The sequence below is a fragment of the Blennius ocellaris genome (genome assembly GCF_963422515.1).
Source record: "Blennius ocellaris genome assembly, chromosome: 6".
Taxonomy (NCBI): domain Eukaryota; kingdom Metazoa; phylum Chordata; class Actinopteri; order Blenniiformes; family Blenniidae; genus Blennius; species Blennius ocellaris.
In genome coordinates, this window is record NC_137655.1 from 24,556,882 (window position 1) to 24,570,166 (window position 13,285).

A 13,285-nucleotide genomic window follows, 5' to 3' on the forward strand; every position below is an offset into this window, starting at 1 on the left:
TGTACACCATCCGGGTAAGTACATGAAAAAGCCATGTATAGCCCCACTTACCCTTGGCTCGGCTCTGCCGCGCTGGCACACCCTGTCAATTCAGGCGTGGCTGTCTAACAAATCTACCAATTACTTCCTAAGAGCTAATTGATATGGGGCTATTAGACAGCATTTGGGACACTAAACTAAACTAAACTACACTGCAACTAGTCCTAGTCTACCATTTTGGAGTTAGTAAAGCTAGGTACAGCATTAGTAAAGCAAGATTAGCTGACACTGAACCCCATGCTGAGTTACACAGCAGTGACGTCACCAGTGTGCCCTGGTTGTGCACTGACATTCACTCTTTTAAACTAAAACTAACTAAAGCACCATCACCTAAATTGAACTTAGACATGCAAAACTGAACTTAGGCATGCAGATTTATTGTAAAAATATTTGTAGTGTTGGTGTGGTGTGATGAAAGAGCATTTTTCTATGCCAAACGTATTTTTGGACAATATAATTTCATGATTTTAGCTGCTATATTGGACGCCATCTTTGTTTTTACATGCCATATGACCTCTTTAACAGAAATACATTAGACTTGTGCATATATACTCTACTTAAGGTATATGAAACAAAAGAAATGTGATAAAAAGATTACCAAAAGCAAAAACACTCGTCGCTAAAACCTTGACTGGCGGCCATCTTGAAAAAATAGCCGCCATTTTTAAATTTTGAGTGGACACCCAGGATTTTTTTTTAGTTAGGGTATGGAGAAGGTATGTACCAACTTTCATAATTGTATCACTAAGTGAAGTATGCTAGTGAAAAAATGAACTTATCAGCTCCACTACTTCTGCTTGCAAGCTGTGCGGGGGTTCGCGCTTTCCGTTGGGCTCCTGCTTTATTGTGAAAGGTGTTGCGGAAGCTGCGGCTGCGCGCGCCGCGCAGCTTGACGGCAGGGCTCGAGCTGGAGGCTGCCTCCTGCCTCCAGTCAGCCTGCGACGGAACAAGCAGCGAGGGCAGGTCCGGTCCATGTTCTCCAGGGGAAGAGAGAGAGGGAGAGAGAAGGAGAGAAAGAGGGAGAAAGAGAGAGAAAGAGAGAGAGTTGACGCCGGGAGTATGCGGATGTGGAGGCGGGCTGTGTGTTAGTGTTGTTGTTGTTGTTTTGTCCCGCTCGCGCGGCTCGGTGACTTATTGTTTGTCTCGTGGCGCCGCTGCTCGCCCTTTCTCTCCGGAGGAAACACGAAGGTAAGACCCGGACCCCCCCCCCCCCCCCCCCCCCCCCGCTCGGGACTTGGTCACAGCGTTTTGGACATTGAAACAAGACTAATCGTTAAGAAAAGGCGCTTCCCAGTGACACTCTGGAGGTTTGACTCGCTCTTTGTTCAGCCGGACGCTGTGGTCTTTATTTCTCTACCGTCTTTATTTCTCTACCGTCTAATTCCTCACTTTCCTCCGCAGCTCGCATCGAAAACCAGAGGCTTGAATTGTTCCACTTTTCCAATGTTCCCATTCTTGTGCGGTTTCACTTGTGAACGGCCTGCGAGCTCAGCAGGTCCTCTCACATCTGTCCACACACCTGGGATGTTTCATCTCTGCATCTTTCTCCTGTCGTGTATTAACACGGACCTTCCTCACCGTAGTGCGGCTCGTGACTGAGCTGCAGCTTTACACTCAGTGTGTGTGTGGAGGCTTTCGCCGTCTGCACTGTGGATGGACTCTATGGTCTAGTTGGTCCCTGTTTGGGGACTTGTTCCTTTGTTTTACGCAATAGTTGCTTTTCCTTTAATGCTGATTGGCCCGGCAGCAGTGGTGGTTGCAGGTGGCACACCTCCTCCTGCAGACACTCCCTCTGCTCAAGGGCACCATGGAAACACTCAGTGTTGGACACAACTATGGCAGGTATGTGAAAGGCAAGTGCAAGAAGACTGCCAGGCCTGTATTTCAGAAACTTCCTGTGATTACGTCACACGTGAGGGTAAAGTGCTTGAGGTGTCGACGTCTCAGACTGAAGCCGGGAAGGTTTGGAGCGACGAGCAGCATTTAGTCTGCTGGGAATTCCTGCTTTGCTTCTTCTGCTGTGTGTTTAAGAGGAAACGTTCCCTTCGCTCCCGCCTGATAAGCAGTTCCATTTCAGACGGTGAGGTCATTTTGAAGCAACACTAAGACGTGTGTGATTCCAGTTCGTCTCACGAAGACAGTTTCTGTTCGGCTCACATGGGTGGATAAAGATGCAGTTTGTTTTTAGGCATTATGAGACTATTGGAGCCGTGAAAACACTTGAAATGCACAGAAGTCCATTTGTTTGGGACCTTTTCTGTCCACAATTGATAGTAAGCGTCATTTTATTGCGTCGTTTAAGTTTTCCCATAAAAGTGTGATTGTTCTGCTGTTCTTTAGTGTCAGTTTATCGTTCCAACACCATGTGAGGAAACGTGGTTCCAGTGGAAGGTTTTACTTTGGTCTGGGGTTGAAGAGCTCAGTAGGAGAGAAATCAAACCACCAAACATTAACTAGTGTAGTTATTGTCTTTCTTTATGCCTCCTGGGTGTGAAACTTTGACTCATGCAGAGCTTCCTTAAGACGCATTGAGCAGGACGACTTTCTTTCATGGCTGAAAAAAGACGATGAAGAAACTTCATGACGATTATGGTGCTTTTTGCTGCTGGTGCACAAGTTGATTCATTCTGGTACTTTCCCCAAAGCTGGAGTTCTAAAAAGCAAAACTTTCTATGAAGAAAATAGATTTGAATTTTTTTTTCACTTTCAAATCCAAACATTGCTGAAATAGTGGCTAATGACTAACGGCGTGATTTTCAACCGTCGGGGTCGTCAAAGTGTTCACGGCTGTACGAGACCAATTTAAGTGAATGAAATAAAACGTCCCAAGCGTGCGCCATCCACTCAGCAAAAATAAAGTGCGCCAAACATGGACAGCGCTCTCGCCATTGTGGTTTTCTTATGTTTGGAGAAGAATCCCCCAAAGGAAGAACGTGACGGCCGAGGGGAAACGGCGGCGAAGCCAGTCTGGCGTGAAGAAAGTAGTTGTTAGCATGTCGCAGCGTTTGACGTGGGGATTCCGCTGTTCTTGTCATACTGTGTTTCTATTGGTTCCCGTAAGCTGCGGCGGTCCTCAACTATGAGGCGTGGTCCGACGGGGGTCGGGGGCCAACGGCGGAAACCTTGGCGTCGGGAGCCGCGATTCTCTCACGCTCCCATCCTTCGTCTCACACGGACGCCAATCTTGCTGTTTGCAGACGCCTTCAGATTTCAGGAATTTGCAAAGGGAAAGATGTTTCCTGAAAAAATAGATGCTCAAGTTGAATTGATTTGTCTGTTTGTCCCTCAAATTCAGTGAGAAAAGGAGGTTTTCACAGTGAAAGTGTCAGACATTCAACAGCTGTCATGAATTGATGAAGTCAAAGGTTTCCAGGTTTAATGTGCAGGAAGTTTCCATTCGAGTGTTGAATACAGGTTTTCTGTAGACGTGCACACCCAGCTGATCATCACCGACACGTCCTTCACGTTGCTTTGGTTTCTGCTGCTTTATTCAGGGTGATGAAGTTTAAACCCTTGTTTCATGGCATTCGCCATATTTCAAGTCATCCTTATTTTCATGGCTGTTGATCATTTCAGCTCAGATTTCCACACTTGGAACGGCGTCTTCAGCCTCCGTCTGTATTCGCAATGTATTTTTGCCGATGGGATGAGAGTCGTCTTCCTCTTTCTCTGTTTGATTGTGGCGTTATGACAAGAGATGGATTACTCTGCTCGTCTTCCTCTCGCGTGCTTAATGGGCCTCCAACGTCCTCACGCTGATCAAATGTCGCATGATGCCAACGCTTTGTTGTTTTACTCCGTTTTGAGCCGACGCTGCTGGAAAATAACTGTTGAAAAAAGAAAAGAAGCAAGTTTTGCTGCTTTATGTTGAACTGTCATTTGTGTTGTGAAATGATTTGTGGTTGTTGGTGGCAGACAGCATGAGTCCAGCCTGCACCAAGCAGACATAATTATATGAAATATTCATCAATTTAATTGTCTCTGATAATGTAGGAATTAAAAATTCATGCTCTAATAATGTAACTGGTGGTTAAATAATGCATGATTAGAAGGGGAATATCTTTTTAGAAGACTTTGGATGCTGTAAGAAACAGGCGTCGCTGCACGTTCGCGTCCAGCTTTGAGGGTTTTGTATCTTACGCCATTAGAATAACGGCAGTTTCCCTCGAGCCGTCTTCCAGGAAGGGGAGGACATCCAGGGAGCACAGACCAGTGTCCACACTGGGTCTCATGGCCTTGTGGAAAGCACAATGTTTGTCTCTCCCAGGAAATCCCAGCGGAAGAGAGACGAATTAATCATCGCAGGCACAGATGGAGCGACGCTCGTGAGGAGCGTCGTGTTGGAGGCAAGATGAAGGTCATCCCATTGTCTGAGTAATCTTAATCTGGGGAGTGGAGCCATTAAATGCACCGCATGGAGCCCCTTTCTGTGACCCCGTGACCCGGGAAAGGAGAGGCTTGCTGCTGTTGTTAAGTGTGTGTGTGTGTGTGTGTGTGTGTGTGTACATTTGTGCTGTTTGTTTTTCAAGTTTTCAAATGTAAATCCAGTGTTTTAATCATTTCATCACTGGTATTCGTTCTCTTTCTGCTCCTGCTGTCCAAACCTTCAGGACAGAAGTGTGACAAGCGTTTAGATTACAGGCAGTGAAAACCAGCAAATCAATGATTTGCTGGTGTTTGTGTTGGAAAGTGATTTTGTCCGAAGAGACTAAACTGTTTGACGTCAATAGGGTTTGGGTTAGGGTTAGGGTTAGGGTTAGTTCAGTTCGACTCTGAATTAAACTTGTAAAGTGATTTTAAATGGTACATTTTACTTCTTTTTTTCTTAGAATGTTTTATTTTTCCAACACTTTATTATCGAAGGAAGTATTTGCAAAAACCGACACGATTAAATGTCAGGTGACGTATTCAAGTGAAAACCTAAAAGGTTTTTCACGTTTCAGGCGTCCGTTCACACGACAATGTTGCTCTGAGCCACTGGAAATGGAACTTTTTGAAAACGCTCTCCAGTTCAATGAGGGAAGGCGCCGCTTTTCTGAAACGCCGCTACTTTCGAATGGTTTACTTTACCCTCCATCATCAATCCTGCTTTTCCTCCATGTGAAGACCAGCTGAGTCCATCCTGACGGACCAACACCCTGGCTGAGTCAGGAGGAGAAACGCCTCCAGGAGGATTCACACTGAGGAGAAAGTCCACCACTCAGAGTTCAAACATTAGCCGGCCTAACATCAGTGTTTTGTACAAACTTGACTTTTGTGGGAAAGCGGTGAGTTTTCAGACACGAGCTTCCACTGAAGCCTTTATTTCAGCATGACTTTACTTTGTGCTTCTTAGCCGTACTGGATTTTCAGAAGTCTGTCCCGACTTCCTCTTTCGTTCCTTTGTATGTTTTCATTTTTTCTCTTCGCTTCGCTGTCCTGTCCTTCATCTCAGTCATCACCTCCCTCCCCGGCTGCCGGGCCTCACTTTCTGATTCATGTGTTGGCTTCAGTGTCCTTGTGTCACCACTGGGCACGGGGCCTAATCCTCCTCGGGGGGGGGGGGGGGCAGAAGTACAGTAGGCCAGTATCTCAGCAGTTCTACACTGTTCTCCGAGACGGTACGGCCTGAGGTGGCAGTGAGCGTGGCCAGAGAGGGAAGCAGTTTCCCCAGCGATGAAAGCAGCCTCTTGTTGCAGGGTTGGATAATATCAGCAAACACTAAAGCAGAGTTGTGCTTCTCTGTACTGCGGACACATTTTGTCTCTTTAAGTGTGCAGGTTTTCTTCGTTAACGGGAGAAACGGAGGAGAGGAGGCTGTAAAGCTCAAGTCTTTAGGGAGATTACCTTGCAGATTGTAAAGTCAGACAAACGCCACCATCAATTAAAAACAAAGGTCCCGAGAAGCCCTCGTTAAATAGTAATCAAGGGGCAGCAGCTCCCCCACACTTTTCCTTACTGTGTGTGTGTGTGGGGTTCTTGTTACACGGCAGAACATTGGTCCTCAAGGCGTCAGACCAGAGTTCAGGAACTCGCCGTCTCTCCAGCTCACACGTCAAACATTTCTTCTTTTTTATTCACATCCAGTTAGAAATGTTTGCTTCACTGACTTCAAGATCCATGTCAAATGTTGGATCTCATCACTTCCATGGCCACACAGACGTATTTCTCTATATGCAGTGACCAGTGCAGATTCAGGGTTTCGCTCCGTCTCATCGACTGCTGTTGTGTCTGCGGGTGTCGATCAGTCTGACGCCGCCGCCAACACGTCTGGATTCTCCCCGCAGATTCTCAGGAACATCTGGAGGGAATCTCTTCAAGTTTTCTAAGATGTCGTTGTGAACTGATCAGTTGTTTGTGCTCATTGGTTTCTCGTTCCCACTCTCCTGAAAGCGACGTCTTTGGAAAGTGTAGAATCTGTTTCTCACAGTCACCATTACAAGTAGAGTGTATTTGGACAAACTACAAGGTCGTCTGCAGTTTGGCTGGTTTGTGGCGCGGTGCAACCACTGTCATTAACTTTGTGCCATGACGCCATGCGTGAGGACACACATCCGTGGCTTTCTAACGCTGTGTCAAGCCTGCGAAGGAATACACACATTTGAAAGACAGGAAGTCATGGGCTTGGCTGGCCTGTTGACTTTGAGGGTTGTGAAGCCAAACTAAGTCACCTTGTGCCACACCTTAAAGGCCAAACACACTTCAGCAGTGCAGCATCGTCACGCTTCAGTCTGGAGGCACTTCACACCACGTCTCTCACACACGCATACGCACACGCACGCACGCACACACACACACACACACACACACACACACACACACACACGAGGGAACAGCTGCCATGCAATGCTTTCAAGTGAAACCGTCCAACTGCTGCCGGGTCGTAGCTGTTTTATTAATGTTTTTATTGAAAGAAAGACATTTTTAAATACATTACAGTCATTCCAATTTGGTTTTATAGAGAAAATAGAAAAGCCCAACATCCACATGAGCAGCAGGTTTGTTTGTGACTGTGGAAAGAAAAACTCTTTAACAGGAGAAACTTTGTAGAAACCAGAGTCAGAGGTGGAGGGGAGGGGAGACAGAGAAAGACTTGCTGGGGAGAAACATACAAGACCCTTGTTAGTGCTACATATATATATATATATTTTTTTTTTTTCTGTTTGATAATACAGTAACCACAGTGATCTAAATATTTTCCAACTGCCATAAGATTAAACCAGCCTGAGCAACAACAGAGCAAAAAACCAAAATAATCACAACAATTATAACAAAAGGACATAAAACAAAAAATAAAATAAAATAAATAAAAACAAACAAACACAACAACAACAAAAGCAAACAACCACTTGATTTTGATCATTAACAGAACAATCTCGTCAATGAGGAGTGGAAGTGTGTGTGTGTGTGTGTGTGTGTGTGTGTGTGTGTGTGTGTGTGTGTGTGTGTGTGTGTGTGTGTGTGTGTGCGTGTGCGTGTGCGTGTGCGTGTGCGTGTGTGTGTGCGTGTGTGTGTGTGTGTGTGTGGTTTGTCCTCTGGATGTAAATGAAACTGTTGTGGGGGGGCCCGCAGCCCCACCCCGGGGCCCGAGGCCACCAGGGCCGGACGCCGCCACTCCGGCACCCAGTGACCCACCGGACCCAGGGAGGCCCCGACAAACCCCCCGGAGAGCCAGGCCCCAACAAACCCCCCCGGAGAGCCACGCCCCAACAAACCCCCCCGGAGAGCCACGCCCCGACAAACCCCCCCCGGAGAGCCACGCCCCGACAAACCCCCCCGGAGAGCCACGCCCCAACCCGGAAGGCACCAGATGGAGCGCGCAGAGAGGACCCCCCCCAGGCCAGAGGGGCCCACTAGAGAAGGATAAAGGGCGCAGAGAGGACCCCCCCAGGCCAGAGGGGCCCACAAGAGAAGGATAAAGGGCGCAGAGAGGACCCCCCCCCCCAGGCCAGAGGGGCCCACAAGAGAAGGATAAAGGGTGCAGAGAGGACCCCCCCAGGCCAGAGGGGCCCACAAGAGAAGGATAAAGGGCGCAGAGAGGACCCCCCCAGGCCAGAGGGGCCCACAAGAGAAGGATAAAGGGCGCAGAGAGGACCCCCCCAGGCCAGAGGGGGCCACTAGAGAAGGATAAAGGGCGCAGAGAGGACCCCCCCAGGCCAGAGGGGCCCACAAGAGAAGGATAAAGGGCGCAGAGAGGACCCCCCCAGGCCAGAGGGGCCCACTAGAGAAGGATAAAGGGCGCAGAGAGGACCCCCCCAGGCCAGAGGGGCCCACTAGAGAAGGATAAAGGGCGCAGAGAGGACCCCCCCCCCCAGGCCAGAGGGGCCCACAAGAGTAGGATAAAGGGCGCAGAGAGGACCCCCCCCCAGGCCAGAGGGGCCCACAAGAGAAGGATAAAGGGCGCAGAGAGGACCCCCCCCAGGCCAGAGGGGCCCACAAGAGAAGGATAAAGGGTGCAGAGCCCCGGGCCCTGACCCGAGCCGCCAAGCCGGGACCGGCCAGTGCAGCGTCTCAGGCCACGCGGGCAGGGAGCCCCCCCGGCCCCGACAGCGGAGCCCGCCGCACCCCCGGGCCATCCCCGGGCCATCCCCCCCACCACCCCTCCCAACCCGGCGGGACAGAGAAGGCCCCAGCCGCCGAGCCCCAGACCAGCCCCCCCCCCCCCCCCCCCAGACCAGGAAGAGCGAAGGCCGGCCGGAGGACAGCCACCCTCCAACCCCCAGGAGCCCCAATGCCCTCCCTCCCCCCATCACCTAATCCCAGCCCACCCACACACCCACACCCAAGCATACGCAGTTGGGTCGTAGCTGTTAGCTTACCCGTTGCTGTCGCCCCCGAAGTGGGAAGCACGTCCTTAGTGGAATGGCTGAGATCCCTCAGTGGCCGTTGGCGCGGCGAGAGTGCTAGCTAGCTAGCGTACTGGAACGTGTGCACTGTGGTTGGTTTCCTGCTCAACAATGGCAGATTCCACAGTCTGGTTTGTGCGGCTTCAACAAAGGCTCCATTATGGATGTTTGCGTGGTGCTGTTCTCACACACGCTCTCCAACAGGAAGTAGGAGGCGTCTGCATGGACGATCGTTGTGCCGCTGGATTGGAAGTGACTCTGTTTAAGGTTTCCTGATTGTCACAATGATGGTTATGGAGACGTGACTGTCGGCAGGTAATCACGTTTCTAAATCGAAAAGCAATTCCGTTTCAAGGAGAGTAGAAAGACAAGCGGCTCCAGTTCCAGATCCGCCTCCCAGCATGCTGGAACCAGAGGATTACCAAAGCAGCATCAGCGCCTGGTTCAGCCAGGCAGGAGTCCGGCTGGCTGAGGAGCTCTGTTACGTCATACAACGCTCCGTGTGCTCAACTAGACGCTCTCTCTTTGCTTGGAGGTGACACTGGTTTCTTTTTCCTCAACTCATACAGTTGAACTTATCTTGGTGCATTTTTTTCTGTATGCAAATGTACAAACAGCAAAGCCGCAATGCCTCCAAATGTTCAGTTGCATGTACGTATAGCTGCAGGTGTTAGTGCTCATCCGCCTTTTTTCTGTTTTTTATTTATGTCTCGTCCCACAAAAAGTGCCCAGCTTGAAGCTTGATTGTTTGTGAGTCGTTCGTTTGGTCCCGTGGTTTCCTGCAGAGGCTTGGACAGACCCTTCATGCTCTAATTGATTTAATGAAGTGGACGTTTTCCCCCCGTTGGCTGAACTGATGCACAAGCCGTCAGCGAGTCGCCTCATGCAGAGCACGAGGGCTTGACTTATCTATATTCCACACAATGATCCCGCTTCCCCTCAGAGCATCGCAGCCGACGTTACAGCCGTCTCATTAACAATCCCACACTCTTCCTTTGGATGCTCTGAAGCCTGTCGCCACTCCGAGATGTGAGATTCGTGTCTCTTCTACGTTCTATAAATTGAATGACGTCTTCTCACTGCTCACATTTTCTCGTACATTTTCACAACATCGCCATCTTGTTTGCAGTTAGTTTTGGTTGAAACAAACCATTTAACTCTGCAAAAATGATATAATCCTCTTGAGGTGATCCTATTAAGGCTTCCTCCCGAGTTTATTCCCAATCAGTCCAACGCCATTAAATCTAACGTTGACTGAGGGACGGCTGAACACACATCTGTGCCGCTCACTGGCTAGACGGCTTCCAGCTGCTGTGTTCACCTGCTGGCATTAGACTGTGCTGCTGTGTACTGTGTTCTGTGTTCTGTGTACTGTGTTCTGTGTACTGTGTTCTGTGTTCTGTGTTCTGTGTTCTGTGTACTGTGTACTGTGTTCTGTGTTCTGTGTTCTGTGTTCTGTATACTGTGTTCTGTGTACTGTGTACTGTGTTCTGTGTTCTGTGTTCTGTGTACTGTGTACTGTGTTCTGTGTTCTGTGTTCTGTGTACTGGGTTCTGGGTTCTGGGTTCTGTGTTCTGTGTACTGTGTACTGTGTACTGTGTTCTGTGTACTGTGTTCTGTGTTCTGTGTACTGCGTTCTGCATTCTGCGTTCTGCGTACTGTGTACTGCGTTCCCCCTCCAGCCTCCAGAGTCCAGCTCGCGGTGCACACACTGCTACTGGGGTCCCATTTCTACAAACACAGGAACCACATCCGTCACCATTAATGACGAAGACGGCAGCTTGTTCACTTATAGAAGAATATATATACATATTTTCAAGTTTGACGTATTCAAGAACATATTTTTGTGCAAGGGTGGAAAGTTAACGGAAAGTTCACTGCAAATAAAAAAGTTTTTTAATCAGCTCTTGGGGTCGGTTAGGTTTTCATCTTTCAATATTTCAACTTAATCAGCCTTGTGTTTCTTAGCATCCCGTGTGAATGAGCTGGTAGCTTGTTAGGAGTAATGTGAGCAACCTCATCTTGTGGATTCAGCGCCTCCCCTACATATTTAATCAGCAATGAAATTCACTGCTGCTCATTTATTTATTTTTTAAACTGTATCCTCAGGTGTTGCACTCAAGATGACTCCAGCCAAACACTGTGAATTCCACATTCATAGCACTTAAAGAAGAAGTTCTGCAAGTTGTATTTTCCAGCTCACCGTGCTCCATGCTGAGCGCCGTAATCAGCCACAGGAACGTTTCCTAGGATGTTTACCTTTAAAATGTGTCAGAAACAATCCTTAGCAGTTCATCAGGTTTGAATGAATCATGGAGGACTGAGCCAACACTGTGACGATGCTAAAATAGTGTTTTTGGTTGTATCATGAGCTGCTTTAGATTCTGTTGAATCTCACTGCGTTGAAGAAGCAGTTGTGAAGAACGATGTCGACAGTCTGGGATATAAAGAAGTCGTATCCACCTTCTTTAGGAAAGAGATTTAACTTGACAAGGAGACAAGGAAGAAATAGATATACTGTACTCTTGTCATTACAAAAACAAACAGTAGGACCGACTGGTGTCCTGGCATGAGAACCAGCAGGTACTGACTGGGACATCATCTTCAAAGCCTTGCTGGGTAAAGGTGAAACTGTTCTGAAACTAAAAGGTCAAAAACAATGTTTCACTTGAAACGCTGTCATGTAAACGAGGCCTTGGAATGTCTTGGATTCACATGTGTGTTATGGTAACTGGTGCTTCGCCAGCTTTAGGACTCTTTATTCAGATGCTGATTTGAGTCATTCTCCCCAGTTAGAAGTCAAACTAGCTTGTTTTGCCGTGTGATCTCAAAGAACGCACCCTCAGCACTTTGGCACACGGGCACTAATGGTTGCTTTTGTAGCTTTTCCCAATTTAAAGTCCTGTATTGTATTTCCACCGTTGGGACAATCCCCGGAGAGCGGGATCATTGATAGTTTGTGACTTAGAGTAGTGATTGTTGGTGATCCTCCCACAAGCTTATTGAGAAATCCATGATTGAAGAAAGGCCCACTGCACATGAAGGAGAAGAAGAAACAAGAGAGTAGGAGCTCCTGGAGACGTTTGCTGGGGCATGCACTATGGGAGGGGTTATGTGGATGGAATTCAGGTCTAGTGAGAACCTGCCACCGGCTCAGCAGCTTCCACAACGTCACATCTCAACATTGTCAGAATTACACAACGAGCAAGACGAGACCTAACAAATGTATATAGAACAAGTCACAAACGTCAGCAATACAGTATCGCAAAGTTGAATATTTAAGACTGGACGTTTGGAATCAATGTCAACTCGGCACACAGTCTATATATAAATTCAAAGACTTTTAGCTTTTTGTGAAACTGTTTCTCTCCAAGATCAGCAAAGCAATAAAAACATAGATTGATGATTTATTAAACATGTAACATAAGTCTGGGTCTTGCTGGAGTGCAGCTCCACCACTTTGATCATTTGAATATTTCTAGAAACAAAGTTGTAAACTTAGTGGCATTAAGCTACTGTAACACACACACACACACACACACACACACACACACACACACACGCAATACAGGAGAGCCAGAGAAAGAGTATAAATGAACATTTCCCCCAGGTTCAGCAGTCTGGAGGCTCCTGGTCAGCCAACCTGGCAACCTGCTGTTTTACTGCAGAATTACTTCTGTGGTCGTTAACTTCGGCTTTTCAAAGTAAAGCTAATGGCTTTGACTCTCTCAATGAGCGGTCAGGGAACTTTTAAAGTGAAACTTTCTGCCTTCATATGATTCCACTGGGTGTTTTGCTGCTCTGCAGTCACACTGCTTCATCCTGACCTGCTGCTCCGGTCAGTTAAAAATAAACCCAAAGTAAACGAAACTACATTACTTATGTTAAAGAAAACGTTACGTATTAAATGTTTCAAAACAATTAATTAAATTAACGCATTATTTTTAAAGGCACTTTAAATATATATATATTTATATATATATATATAAAACCCTGCTAGAAAAGTTGGAAATGTCACTGGCTATCAAACAAGTTTGAAACAACCTGTAAGATGACATTGTCTGCCAGTGAGAAGAACTAAAAATACAGTGAGACACATTCATAGCAAGGCACCGTCGGAGCCTTGCCCGTGGCTGTGGTCGTACCGGACAAACAAACTGCTGAGGGAGTCTCTGGTGAACGTGACGTTATTCCCGGTGTGCCTCCATCCAGCGTGAGAAATTCAAACCAGCAGCTCGTTGAACAGATTGGATGTATTGAACGATTCCAGCATGTCACTGGTGCTCATAAGGTGAACACGCATTATGTAGAAATGGGGATGTATGATAGTGTAACACATTATATTGTTATTTAATGCCTGATTCATCATTATTATAATTATTAGATTTGTGGTGTTTCTGTTTAAAGTGTTGTGTGTGAAA

General features: G+C 47.5%; 1 protein-coding gene across 2 annotated transcripts in view; it reads left to right on the forward strand.

The window, feature by feature from the left end:
- Positions 1-988: 988 nt before the first annotated feature.
- nck2a (NCK adaptor protein 2a) overlaps positions 989-13,285 on the forward strand; it is a 49,679-nt gene continuing 37,382 nt past the window's right edge. The window contains exon 1 of one of the 2 annotated variants that reach the window (XM_080498393.1): positions 989-1,227. The gene's annotated coding sequence lies outside the window, so the exon portion shown is untranslated. Of the gene's footprint in view, positions 1,228-2,000; positions 2,120-13,285 lie in introns of those variants that run through there. The other variant, XM_080498394.1, reaches the window with a different exon arrangement.